The sequence below is a fragment of the Mandrillus leucophaeus genome, unplaced genomic scaffold (genome assembly GCF_000951045.1).
Source record: "Mandrillus leucophaeus isolate KB7577 unplaced genomic scaffold, Mleu.le_1.0 Scaffold346, whole genome shotgun sequence".
Lineage (NCBI taxonomy): Eukaryota > Metazoa > Chordata > Mammalia > Primates > Cercopithecidae > Mandrillus > Mandrillus leucophaeus.
The window spans coordinates 1,224,068-1,237,380 of NW_012103654.1; the positions used below are offsets into that span (position 1 = coordinate 1,224,068).

Here is a 13,313-nt window from a genome sequence, read left to right on the forward strand (position 1 = left end):
CTCCACCTCTGAGGCACAGGTGATCTTCCCACCTCAGCCTCCCTAATAACTGGTACTACAGACCCGTGCCACCATACCCTGCTAACATTTGAATTTTTAGCAGAGGATAGGTTTTTGCCATGTTGGCCAGGCTGGTCTCAAACTTCTGGCCTCAAGTGATCCACCCACCTCGGCCTCTTAAAGTGCTGGGGTTACAGGCGTAAGCTGCCACACCCAGCCAGCCTACCATTATTCTTTCTGTGTGGATTTGAAGTTGATGGATTTGATTTTTGGAAAAAAAACAAAAACCAGTAAGCATTGTTCGATTCGGCTGAAGTTTTTCCTTTAACAGAAAGCAATGGGGAAATGATTCCCTATTTAATAAATGGTGCTGGGAGAACTGGCTAGCCATATGCAGAAAATTGAAACTGGACCCCTTCCTTCCTACACCTTACACAAAAATTAACTCAAGATGGATTAAAGACTTAAATGTAAAACCCAAAACTATAAAAACCCTAAAGGAAAATCTAGGCAATACCATTCAGGACATAGGCATGGGCTAAGGTTTCATGACGAAATTGCCAAAAGCAATTGCAACAAAAGCAAAAATTGACAAATGGGATCTAATTAAACTAAAGAACTTCTGCACAGCAAAAGAAAGTATCATCAGAGCAAACAGGCAACCTACAGAGTGGGAGAAAATGTTTGCAATCTATCCATCTGACAAAAGATCTAGTATCCAGAACCTACAAGGAACTTAAACAAATTTACAAGAAAAAAAAAAATTAAAAAGTGGGCAAAGGACATGAACAGACACTTCTCAAAAGAAGACATTCATGTGACCAAGAAACATATGGAAAAAAAAGCTCAACATCCCTGATCATTAGAGAAATGCAAATCAAAACCACAATGAGATGCCATCTCACGCCAGTCAGAATGGCAATTATTAAAAAGTCAAGAAACACTGCTGGGTGCGGTGGCTCATGTCTAAAATTCCAGCACTTCGGTAGGCCGAGGTGAGTGGATCACTTGAGGCCAGAAGTTCGAGGCCAGCCTGGCCAATGTGGCAAAATCCTGTCTCTACCAAAAATATAAAAATTAGCCAGGCATGGTGGTGCACGCCTGTAATCCCAGCTACTCAGGAGGATGAGGCAGGAGAGTTGCTTGAATCTGGGAGGCAGAGGTTGCAGTGAGCCAAGATCGTGCCACTGCACTCCAGGCTGGGCGACACAGCAAGACTCTGTCTCAGAACAAAACAAAACAAAAAAACCTCAAGAAGTCAAGAAACAAGAGATGCTAGTGAGGTTGCAGAGAAATAGGAATGCTTTTACACTGTTGGTGAGAATGTAAATTAATTCAGTCATTGTGGAAGACCATATGGTGATTCCTCAAAGATCTAGAACCAGAAATATCATTTGACCCAGAAATGCCATTACTGGGTACAGACCCAAAGGAATATAAATCATTCTATTACAAAGATACATGCACACATATGTTCATTTGCAGCACTATTCACAATAGCAAAAACATGGAATCAGCCCAAATGCCCATCAGTGATAAGGTGAATAAAGAAAGCGTGGTACATATACACCTTGGAATACTATGCAGCCATAAAAAGGAACAAGATCACGTCCTTTGAAGAGACATGGATGAAGCTAGACACCATAATCCTCAGCAAACCAACACAGGAACAGTAAACCAAACACCACATGTTCTCACTTATAAGTGGGAGCTGAACAATGAGAACACATGGACACAAGGAGGGGAACAACACACACTGAGGCCTGTTGGGGAGTAGGGTAGGGGAAGGGAAAGCATTAGGTAAAATAGTTAATGCATGCTGGGCTTAATACCTAGGTGATGGGTTGATAACTGCAGCAAACCACTGTGGCACTTGTTTACCTACGTAACAAACCTTCACATCCTGCACATGTACCCTGGAACTTAAAGTAAAAAAAGTTTAGAAAGCATCGTTTGATAAATGAAGTAGTTGACCAAACTGAGTAATGTATTTTTGGCCAAGAATAAAATGACAAGGCTGGGTGCAGTGGCTCACACCTTTAATCCTAGCATTTTGGGAGGCCAAGGCGGGAGGATCACTTGATGCCAGGAGTTCGAGACCAGGCTAGCTAACCTGGTGAAACCCCATCTCTACTGAAAATACAAAAATTATCTAAGCATGGTGGTGGGTGCCTGTGATCACAGCTGCTCAGGAGGCTGAAGCAGGAGAATTGCTATAGCCTGAGAGGTGGAGGTTGCGGTAAGCAGAGATCAGGACACTGCACTCCAGCCTGGGTGACAGAGTGAGACTCTCTCTCTCTCTCTCAAAAAAAAAAAAAAAAAAAAGGAAACCTAATCCCAATTTAATAAATTTTCTTCACAGAAAAATACACATGGCCAAATAAAACAAAATTAAAACATCATCTTTGATATTGAGTTAGAGGAAAAATCAAATTTTCTTAATTGTATTCAATTTATTTTCACTCAAGATGTTATTTTTACTAGGATGCTTAATGTGTAAGGGAGGTAATAAATGTCAGTAGGTAATAAATCTGAGATAAATTTACCAAAAAAAAGTTTATCTTCTAAAAAGAAGCTGCTCCTTAGTATAGTCTAGAGAGGGTCCCAGTGAAGGAGTCAGCAATCCTAACAAATCCAGGAGTCTGGCCTCACCCTGTCATTAAGCCACCATGGGTTTCCAGGCAGGTGCCACAATCAACCCAGCCCCTGAAAGTTCCTGCCCAGCTCTCAACACATGTAATAGCTTCTTACTCTCTCTTGCCTGTGCTGCAAAATTCCCTTTCTAAGCACTTCAGTGAGCATCTTTAGTCCCTGTATTAGTTCATTTTCATACTGCCAGGAAGAAACATCCAAGACTGGGTAATTTATAAAGAAAAAGAGATTTAATGGACTCACAGTTCCACATGGCTGGGGAGGTCTCACAATCATAGCTGAAGGTGAAGGAGGAGCAAAGGCACTTCTCATATGGTGGCAGGCAAGAAAGCATGTGCAGGAGAACTGCTCTTTATAAAATCATCCGCTCTCATGAGACTTATTCACTGTCTCAAGAACAGCATGGGAAAAACCGCCCCCCTGATTCAATTACCTCCCACTGGGTCCCTCCCATGACATGTGGTGATTATGGCAACTATGATTCAAGAGGAGATTTGGGTGGGGACACAGCCAAACCATATCGGTCCCTAATTTCATTATGGAACTGAAATATGTCATTTATTTCTATGTAAAGAAATACCTTAAAAGTTATTTACTTTAGTTATCCTTCACCCATTAAATCATGAGAAAAGATAATAAATCATAAATGTGGTTCACTGTTATAAAATAAATTATCTTCCTAGCTAGTTTATTTGCTCAATTCAAAATTTGAACAGTATAATCAGTATATATTTTTGGTATTTATATGAAATTAGTACTTCATAAATATGAATCATGCTATTAACTGGGTACACTGTGATGTTCTCTAATCACTGTCATTTGCATACTACACAATTCTTATCTTCAATAGTCAAAGGATTGAAGAAAATTTTGGAGAGTGTACTGCACATACCATATTACAGCTTGATCTTTAAACACGTGTAAGAAAAGCTGTCTACAGGAAAACATTTCCACCTCCATCAAGCTAACAAATTCCAGGAGAAACTCATTTTTAAAACCACATGGTGTAGAAAGAAGATTATGAGATTGCTTTACTTCAAACAGAATGAAGACGTTTAAAAAAAGTTTTCAAATTTGGGCATCTTTCACCCCTCACCCCCACATTCATCTGGATTACTTCTTTTTTCTATGAAAATAGGGGGAAAAATAAGTTTTTATTTAAATATGCAAAAGCAAAAGATAATGTAATAAGGGTTATAACTGCTATTTATAAAACATTTGAGATAATAAATGATGTGGATCTCTTAGGAAAGCAATGAAATAGTGCATCATTTTGCTATGTCTCTTTGGTCAGTGTTTTTAACACTTGGGTTTTAAGGGGGTTGGCTCTGACAGTGGCCGTTCAATGTGTAAAGCTCCTTAACACCAGTCCCATAACAGACCACACTTCCTGGAAGAGGTAAAGCTATTTAAGAATATGCGTCTTGCAGAGGGATTCATGGAACCTGTCTTCTGAAATGATATCCAGCTTTAACCATGGTAGTTTCTTCTGGAGGCATAAAACCGTGATTTTCTTCTTTCTCAGTAATTCATGCTAAACCAAGAAGTCATTTGGGAGTAGAAAAAGTCAAGAGTGTTTATGGTTTTGTTCAGATGAGGAATCAACCATCAGGAAAATGAAGAGAATTTACAGCAAACTGATTTTTAATACTTTTCTGGTGGACTTCCCTTGTACAGTCTGATTTCCCACTATTTTCCCCAAGTAAATGCTTGTGCTCTGGGCATGCCGATCTGTCCACAGCAGTTCTCAAAGTGTGAGTTTCCAGACCAGGTGCACCAGCATCACTAGGGAGCTTGCCAGAATGCAACTCATCACACCTCATGCCAGACCTGCTAAATCAGAAAGTCTGCTGTGGAACTCAGAGACATGTATGTTATTAACACGTTCTCTGAATGAGTCTGATGCACACTGAAGCTGGAGAACCACTAGTCTGCGGCATGTGGCCTGTCTTATTCTCAGTTCATTCATTTTCTCCTTTCTTTTAATGACTTTCCTTCAGCCCTAAGCATCTAACTAAACATCATCCCCCTCAAATCTGGTCTCGCTATTTCACCAAACTTCGACAACTCTTTACTTGAAATCATGTTTATTTATCACCTACATACCACAATTAAATGTTACCTAGGTCTGCAGTGATTTAAGATCATACATGTCTTACATTGTTCTCTAAGTTATTTCTATCCTGTGTTTGTTTCAACACTTCAACTCAAATGAAGGCCTCTTGAAGGCGGGACCTATGTCTTATAGATAGCCCCCAACTTACAATGGTTCAACTTAACATTTTCCAACTTTACAATGGTACGAAAGGAATATACATTGAGTAGAAAGCAGTGTGATTCTGTTTCTCAATGCTGGGCAGTGAGCCACAGCTGCCAGGCAGCTACAGGATCACGAGGGTAAACAACTGATATTCTACAGTGCACTGTGTTGCCAGATGATTTTGCCCAACTATGGGCTAATGGAAGTGTTCTGAGCATGTTTAAGGTAGGCTTGGCTAAGCTATAATGTTCACTAGGGTAGGTATATTAAATGCATTCTTTTTGTTTTTGTTTTTTGGTTTTTGGTTTTTGGTTTTTTTTGAGACGGAGTCTTGCTCTGTCGCCCAGGCTGGAGTCAGTGGTGCGATCTCGGCTCACTGCAACCTCCACCTCCCGGGTTCAAGCGATTCTCCTGCCTCAGCCTCCTGAGTAGCTGGGATTACAGGCATGCACCACCACACCCAGCTAATTTTTGTATTTTTAGCAGAGATGGGGTTTCACCGTATTGGCCAGGCTGGTCTTGAACTCCTGACCTCAGGTGCTCTGCCCCCCTAGGCCTCCCAAAGTGTTGGGATTACAGGCGTGAACTACCGTGCCCGGCACCTAAATGCATTTTCATCTCACAATATTTTCATCTTACAATGGACTTATCAGGACATAACTTCGTTGTAAATTGAGAGGCATCTATACATTATTTTACTTCCCATAGCGTGTATCAGTGCTTAAGCTACATAAGTACTAAGAAAATGCCCACATTTTTGTTGCTTTTGTTCCCCCTCCTAAATGCTTCTTTCTTCTTTCCACCAACTTCCATGTATCCAAATTCCACCTATTTTTCAAGTTTCAACTCAAATGGCAATTTCTTTGATCTGGCTTATTCTCTATAAAGAAATATTTTTCTTGCTTGGAAAAACCATAGAATGTAATGGTATCTTTTTGTTTTTCTGCTTCATACTACAGTCATTTGTACATGTATTATCTCTCTCATCACTGAAAATGGAAATAATTGTTCTAACCCACTGCTTTTTTTTTTAAAGGAAGAAAATAATTTTAGCATGCCTCAGGGTATGGGCGTATAATTAGTTTATTTTCCCTAATATTTATACCTCTGATTTTTTGTAATTCGTCAATTTACACAGGAAGTAACTCTCACGTTTCAGAGAGATAGTCTTTTTCCTAGGTACACTGAGGGTCTTGAACAGGATCTGTGTGCTGGAGACAATTGTTCCAATTTGTGTGGTCTAATGAGTGGTCTCAGAAGATTAGACATGAAGTAATGGGAATCTGCAGGAAATCGAGCCACAAGGAAACCAGGGCAACTTTAAGTCACATTGGTAAAAAGGAAAAGAGCCTCACCTCAGGGTAAGGACCAGTAGCAGAAGGCTTAATTGTTACCATGTCGCGGTGTGAACCCACTGGTGCGGCTGCCTGGGCTAATGGGAACCTGATGTAGCCAGCTTCCCGAAACACACCAGTCCCGACTTCAAACACTGCAGCCCAGTCTTTAGGAGGGAGCAGACTGGATTCACAGTCACAGGTTTATTTCTTCTCCAACAAAGGAGATACCTCCCCGCCTCCACCCCATCAGCTACAACGGGCTGCACCAGGACCCAAGCAGGACTCTGAAACCACCCCTCCTGTTTTGCCCACTTAATACTTAATTCTAACCTCCCACTCCGTATTCTGCATAAAAGTCTTCCGGACTTAGCAACCTCCAAGAGCCCCTGGCTTTCTGAGCTTGCAGACTCAAGAGTGAGAGAAAACTCACAGGTCATTTGCCAGCATATCCCACTTGGCCATCTGGGAATGCATCCCAGGTCTACATATGTGTGTCATGAAAGCAGGTATTGAGAATTCATCTTGGATGAGCATGGACAATGCCAGGACGGAGGGTCCATGGGTGAGCCAAAACCTTCCAGGTCTGGCTCTCCTGTTCCTACCTGCATCTTTCACTTCTGTTTTACCACCAGCTCTTGACAAGAAAATGCCAAAGTAGCAGGCAATGAAACCCTCAGCTTATGTGCCTGGTAAAGGGTTTCCAGTCCCTGGTATTTGAGGTCAGCTCAAGGCCTGGGGCAGGCCAGCATCGCCCCAGGGCTCCTCTCTGAAAAGAAGGGGTGTTCTGGAACTTAGAGCTTCCTGAGCTCTTATTCCTACTCCAATCCCCGGAGACAGCCTCGGTGTTTTTCCTCTGCTGAGATTTCTCAAGTTCCCTTTTTTACATCCCTTATCGACATGTAAACTCCACACTAGGGTGAAAAGGTAGGTGTTTAAGATAGACGGCAACAGCTGGGATCAACTGCCTCTTAAAAGGCTGTCTTGATGAAATGCATCTCTTTATATTTGGGGCATTTGTAAGCAGAATGGGAATGAAACTTGAGAAGATTATGTGATAAGCAGACCATATCCTGTCAAGAGCGGGAGTGTTTCTCTAATAACACAAAGATGAGCTTCTAGATAGCCCACCAGATAGCCAGCCGTCTTCCGCCCAGCGTCTCCCATCATAAATCTTCATTCTTACTCAGGTTTTCTGTAGATTTTTGAGGATAGAGCTCATTTCCCTGGGGAGACGGGCCTAAGGAAAGACCTGGAATTCCTCCAGTTAAAAAAAAAAAAACACCATTCTGCTTAATCAACATTTACTCCATCAGAATCAATATCCTGCAGAGGGTGGTTTACATTGTTCTCAAGTCTCTTTGCAGGTGGCTGGGCAAAGATACAGTTCCTGACCTGGATTCTCTGAAAAGGAAAAGAAAATATTCCTCAGAATAGAAAAAAAAAAAAAAAAAGCCAACTGAACTCCACTTTTTACAAATAAGCTTCCTTTTGTGAGATATTCTGCCTAGGTTTGCACTCCTAACAAATTTCAGTAAGCTGATATAGTTCAAGAACATCTTTTCTCCCAGAGTTCCCTGTTATTTTTCACTAGCAGGGCTCAATCATTTACCAAGCATCTGTTAAGTTATTGGTCCTCTTGGAATCTTCATTTCTTTATCCCTGATAATAGTTCCCAACCTGTAGTTTCTAAATGAAATAGTATGTATAAAATTACCTAGCCCGCATTGGACACTCAAGAATAAGTTTCTCACCTCTTTCTTGATTTATCCATTGAGTGGATAAGAGGAGAATGGGTTTTGGAAGTTGAACTAGGTTCAAGTTCTTGCTCCTTTACTTTTCACAGGCTGCCTCTAAGGCAAAACCCTTAGCCTAGTATGTTCCCTGAACTCCTGTCTCCTCATCTGTAAAAGTAGGATAATGATAGTTTTCTTCATTTCAGAGAGGGCTAAAGAGAACCAAATGAGCGAATATAAACTTTGTAGGAGGCATTTGAAACCATAAAGCACATAAAACTTGTTAGCTATAATCATTAATACTCTTCGCAATGGAATAAAATGCATCAAACACTATTATACATAACCACAAATATACTTAAGAAATCAAATACTATCATACTTAACCACAAATATGCTTAAGAAGTTAAAAATCAATTGTTTCTTAATTCATAGAAACCAATTATGATGCATCTTGTTCTAGTTTTGCTAGATTCTTTAAGATTTTGACTCTTTTGAAGGAAGGCTTTTGTAGAGGGGCTGCACCAACTGAAATGCTCAAAGCACGTACTCTTTGAGCTACAAGGAAGAAACCCAGAAAATAAAGGTCTCTTGAAGTCAAATATATGGATACTCAAATAATTTAAGAAAGTCCGAGTAGACTTATTGTGTTCATGATGCTCATCTTTCCGTTTGAGCTCCCCGTGCTTCCTGAGCAGGATCACGCGCCCTGGGACCCAGTGTAGGTGGAACAGCTGGGGATCCTCCCAGTCTCCTGATGTCATAGCTTATCAGTGTTGACGGACAGAGCACACAAGGCCTTTCCTGCCTTGCTGACCAAACAGAAGACACACTTCTCTGTTTCCACCGTGCTCTTTTCTTCTTGCAAAGGAAAGAACAACTTTGTTTATGACACTGAAATATATAGGAAGCAATGGATGCATTAATGTCACTGGGGAAATTCCATCCCTGAATGTCAGTGTGACCTAATTGCATTACCTACCTAGTTCTTGCGAACTCCAAATTCCAAGGCAGGCAACTGTTGATCATCTGCAGAAGAAATACCATAGATCTTATGAAAATCATAAACACTCAAGACCCTCCTTTTTGTTTATTTTAACTGGAAGAGTAGGAAGTTGGAACCATCTGTGAATTAGAGAATGTACATATTAGATAAAGCAACTACACATGCTACAAATGGAACATACACGCGCACACACACACACACACACACACACACACACACACACCACAATCCGTTGGTTGTAAATTTGAAAGAAATAAGTTAATCTTATGTAAATTTTGGTTTGGGGTTGACCATTTCACAGATTTCCAAATATATATATGTGACAAGGTTTTAGTGGAATCTCGTTTTTGCTAATTTACATCTCAAAAGCAAAGGTAAGCATAACCCTGAAGAAGTCTGAATTCACTTCCATATAATTAATAGATAAAAATCAATAAATTCATTTGTTGTTTCTTCCATAAATATTCTGTGAGTGCTGGGCGGCAGTGGCACATGTCTGTAACCCCAATTATTCAGGAGGCTGAGGCAGGAGAATCGTTTAAGCCTGGGAGGCAGAGGTTGGGGTGAGCAGAGATGGCACCACTGTGCTCCAGTCTGGAAAACAGAGTGAGAATCTGTCTCTAAAAAAAAAAAAAAAAAGACTTTAAAGGCTCAGCTCAAGCTCCCTTCCTTTAGGAAAATTTTGCCCCTGACTGCCAACAGTCAGGTGTCCCTCCACTCTGTTCTTCCAAAAGCTGTGCACAGCTCTAACCCTTGATTGCACACTGAACTCTAACGGCTTACTTGTGTGTTTCCTCTCACCAGAGGGGCTCCATCAATGTTTGTTGAATGAATGGATGAATGCATCAGTGGAAGGAAGGAGTCAATCTGTCTGGGTTGAACCGGGACTTCTCCACTTCCTAGCTGTGTGCTCTTGGGCAAAATACTTGATCTCCCTGTGAATCTGAAAAACAGTAGTAATATTTATACACACCTCATAAGGCTGTTGCCATGATTAACTAAGTCAAAACACATAAATCCATTAGAACAGGGCCTGGAAAATAGCAGGTGTTCAATAAATGTTAGCAATTGTTATTCTTATCTGACCTTATCTCTCATCATGGCTCTACACACAGTCTAGAGCCCAAGCAGAGTTACTTCCCTTCTTGGCCTCTGCCACAATTTCCCCTGCCTACTTCTCCTCTCCACCCCCACGCCCATGCTTTCACACATGGTATGAGAACCTGGACAGCCTTACCATTTCTTTTCTTCCTAGCAAACTTTTCTTGTATTCTTAAAGGCTCAGCTCAGGTGCAGTGAGTCACGACTATAATCCCAGCACTTTCGGAAGCGGCGGTGGGTGGATCATTTGAGGTCAGGAGTTCAAGACCAGGCTGGCCAACATGGTGAACCCTGTCTCTACTAAAAATACGAAAATTAGCTGGGCGGTAGTGGCACATGCCTGTAATCCCAATTATTCAGGAGGCTGAGGCAGGAGAATCGCTTGAGCCTGGGAGTCAGAGGTTGGGGTGAGCCGAGATAGCACCACTGTACTCCAATCTGGGCAACAGAGTGAGAATTTGTCTCAAAAAAAAAAAAAAAAAAAAAAAGTTTAAAGGCTCAGCTCAAGCTCCCTTCCTCTAGGAAAATCTTGCCCCTGACTGCCAACAGTCAGGTGTCCCTCCACTCTGCTCTTCCAAAAGCTGTGCACAGCTCTAACCCTCGATTGCACACTGGACTCTAAGGGTTTATTTGTGTGTTTCCTCTCACCAGAGGGGCTCCATCAATGTTTGTTGAATGAATGGATGAATGCGTCAGTGGAAGAAAGGAAAGAAGGGAGGGAGTGTCCCTGGAACAATCTAACTGGGATACTGAATTTTAATGTGTGGAGCAGGCAGTGAAGAACTCTGAGCCCAGTGATTATTTCCGCTTCCTAAAGCTACTGCTCTCTGCTATTGGCCTGAAGACATAAGGGCAGACAGAGATTCATTTAGAAACACAGAGCAGATAACTTATTTATGACTTTACAACCCATGAGCTCTGACCACACCAGAGGCCTGCAAGCACGCTTAAGATAGCATCTGCAGGCCAGGCGCAGAGGCTCACATCTGTAATCCCAGCACTTAGGGAGGCTGAGGCTGCAGTGAACTATGACTGTGCCACTACACTCCAGTCTAGGCAATAAAGCAAGACCCTGTCTCGGGGAAAAAAAAAAAAAAAAAAAAAAGCATATGTACCAAACCTCTGTCTTTAAGCATGTGAATACCTGCATTTCTCAAGAGGGATGTTTATCCATTGTTCTAAGAAAGTTAAGTCTAGAAAGTTCGTAGCTTCCCTTAGTAGTATTTGCTTCAGGATACTACTCAGCAGAAATGACCTTTCTTAAGCTGCAAATCAAGTCCATGATTACTGTCTTCAAAATTGGTTCATTCTTTCAATCTCTGGTTCACCAAAAGCATTACATTTGATGAACTATTTGCATTTCCAACCAAAAAAAAAATGAATGTTAACTTCCCAATACCAAACACCCCAGACACATTAACATTTACCAAACACACATGCACTGAGGGGTTGGGGGTAGGAGGGGGAATGTTATGTTTGGATATCATTTGGATCACAGTGCTGAAAAAAAGTCACAGACGGACTCATTCACTGAGATCCCTGAAAAGGGTAGGTGTAATATTCATCAGGCAAAACTTTGAACTAGTAAGAGCTTTTAATTTCCCCAATCTGAATAGAAACAAGCATTAGAAAAACAAAGTATAGTTTTTCAAGTTTCAAAAACCGTATCTCCATATCCTTGTCTTATTTTCGCTCTCATCTTTCTTAAGTCTTCTGCATAAGACCTACTTTGGGTGTATATTGAGCAATCCCCCTATCTCCATGTTTGGTTGCCAGGGTGAGCCACTTTCATTTTAAGAAGTAAGGCTTTCTGATGGCTGTCCTCAAAATAGGTTCACATTTTTGCACACTAATTCATTCAGTAATTATTTATCGGCCTAAGACAAATATTCTATGAACAAAGGGGATAAAATAGGGAGCAAAATCTGCCCTCTGCCCTGGGAAAGTTTTGACTAGTTTATGAGACTACTTGAGGGGGATGATTTGCATGTGTGTACCTAACTTTTTTTGTTTGTTTATTTGTTTTGAGACAGAGAGTCTCACTCTGTCACCCAGGTTGGAGTGCAGTGGCACAATCTTGGCTCACTGCAAGCTCCGCCTCATGGATTCACGCCATTCTCCTGCCTCAGCCTCCTGAGTAGCTGGAACTACAGGCACCTGCCACCACGCCCAGCTAATTTTTTTTATATTTTTAGTAGAGACGGGGTTTCTCTGTGTTAGCCAGGATGGTCTCGATCTCCTGACCTCGTGATCTGCCTGCCTCGGCCTCCCAAAGTGTTGGGGTTACAGGCGTGAGCCATTGTGCCTGGCCATGTAAACCTAACTTTAACTGACAAGTATAGTTTGAAAATATTCCACCAGAATTGATTATTTTATAAAATTTAATTTTTCACAAAATGACATAGTCATATCCCCTGACATACTTTCTGGATACGATAGGCACTTGGTAAAACTTCATTCCTTTTTTTTTTTCTACCTTTGAAAATCAAATTGTGTTTAAGATGCATTTATGGTCTTGATATTTCTGGTAAAGTATCAAATCCCACTGCACGGAGGAGCTGACTAATGGAGAATTTAAGAGCATAGTCTTTGGAGGTAGACCGATCTGGCTTTCAATGCTGGTTCTCTCTGGCACTTAGTAGAAAAGTAATCCTCAGGAAGGAGCTAAAGCTCTCTAAACCTTAAGTTCCTCATCTGAAGAATGGGATAGATAGTACACATTTCATTGTGTTGTCAGAATTGCTTGAGATAAAGTATGTAAATGAGTCCTGCATCAGTGGTAGCTACTTTTTTTCTTTTCTTTTCTTTTCTTTTTTGAGACAAGGTCTCACTCTGTCATCTAGGCTGGAGTGTAGTGGCACGATCACAGCTCACCGCAGCTTCAGCCTCCTCAGGCTCAAGTGATCCTCCCACCTTAGCCTCCTGAGTAGCTGGGACTACAGGTGCACACCACCATGCCCAGCTAATTTCTGTTTTGTTTTGTTTTTGTAGAGATAGGGTTTTACCATGTTGCCCAGGCTGATCTTGAACTCCTGGCCTCAAGCAATCAGCCACCTCAGTCTCCCATGGTGCTGGGATTACAGGTATGAGCCACCATGCCCAGCCAGTAGCTGCTATTTAATTATTATTAATTTTTTTGAGACGGAGTCTCGATCTGTCACCCAGGCTGGAGTGCAGTGGTGCGATCTTGGCTCACTGCAAGCTCCGCCTCCCGGGTTCACGCC

The 13,313-nt window shown here is 41.5% G+C and overlaps 1 long non-coding RNA gene across 1 annotated transcript in view; it reads right to left on the reverse strand.

Annotated features, from left to right (window-relative positions):
• Positions 1-13,313, reverse strand: part of LOC105545997 — a 116,786-nt gene that overhangs the window by 38,834 nt on the left and 64,639 nt on the right. Inside the window, exon 3 of the long non-coding RNA XR_001007029.1 lies at positions 8,965-9,011. This is a non-coding gene — a long non-coding RNA (uncharacterized LOC105545997). The remainder of the gene's footprint in view (positions 1-8,964; positions 9,012-13,313) is intronic.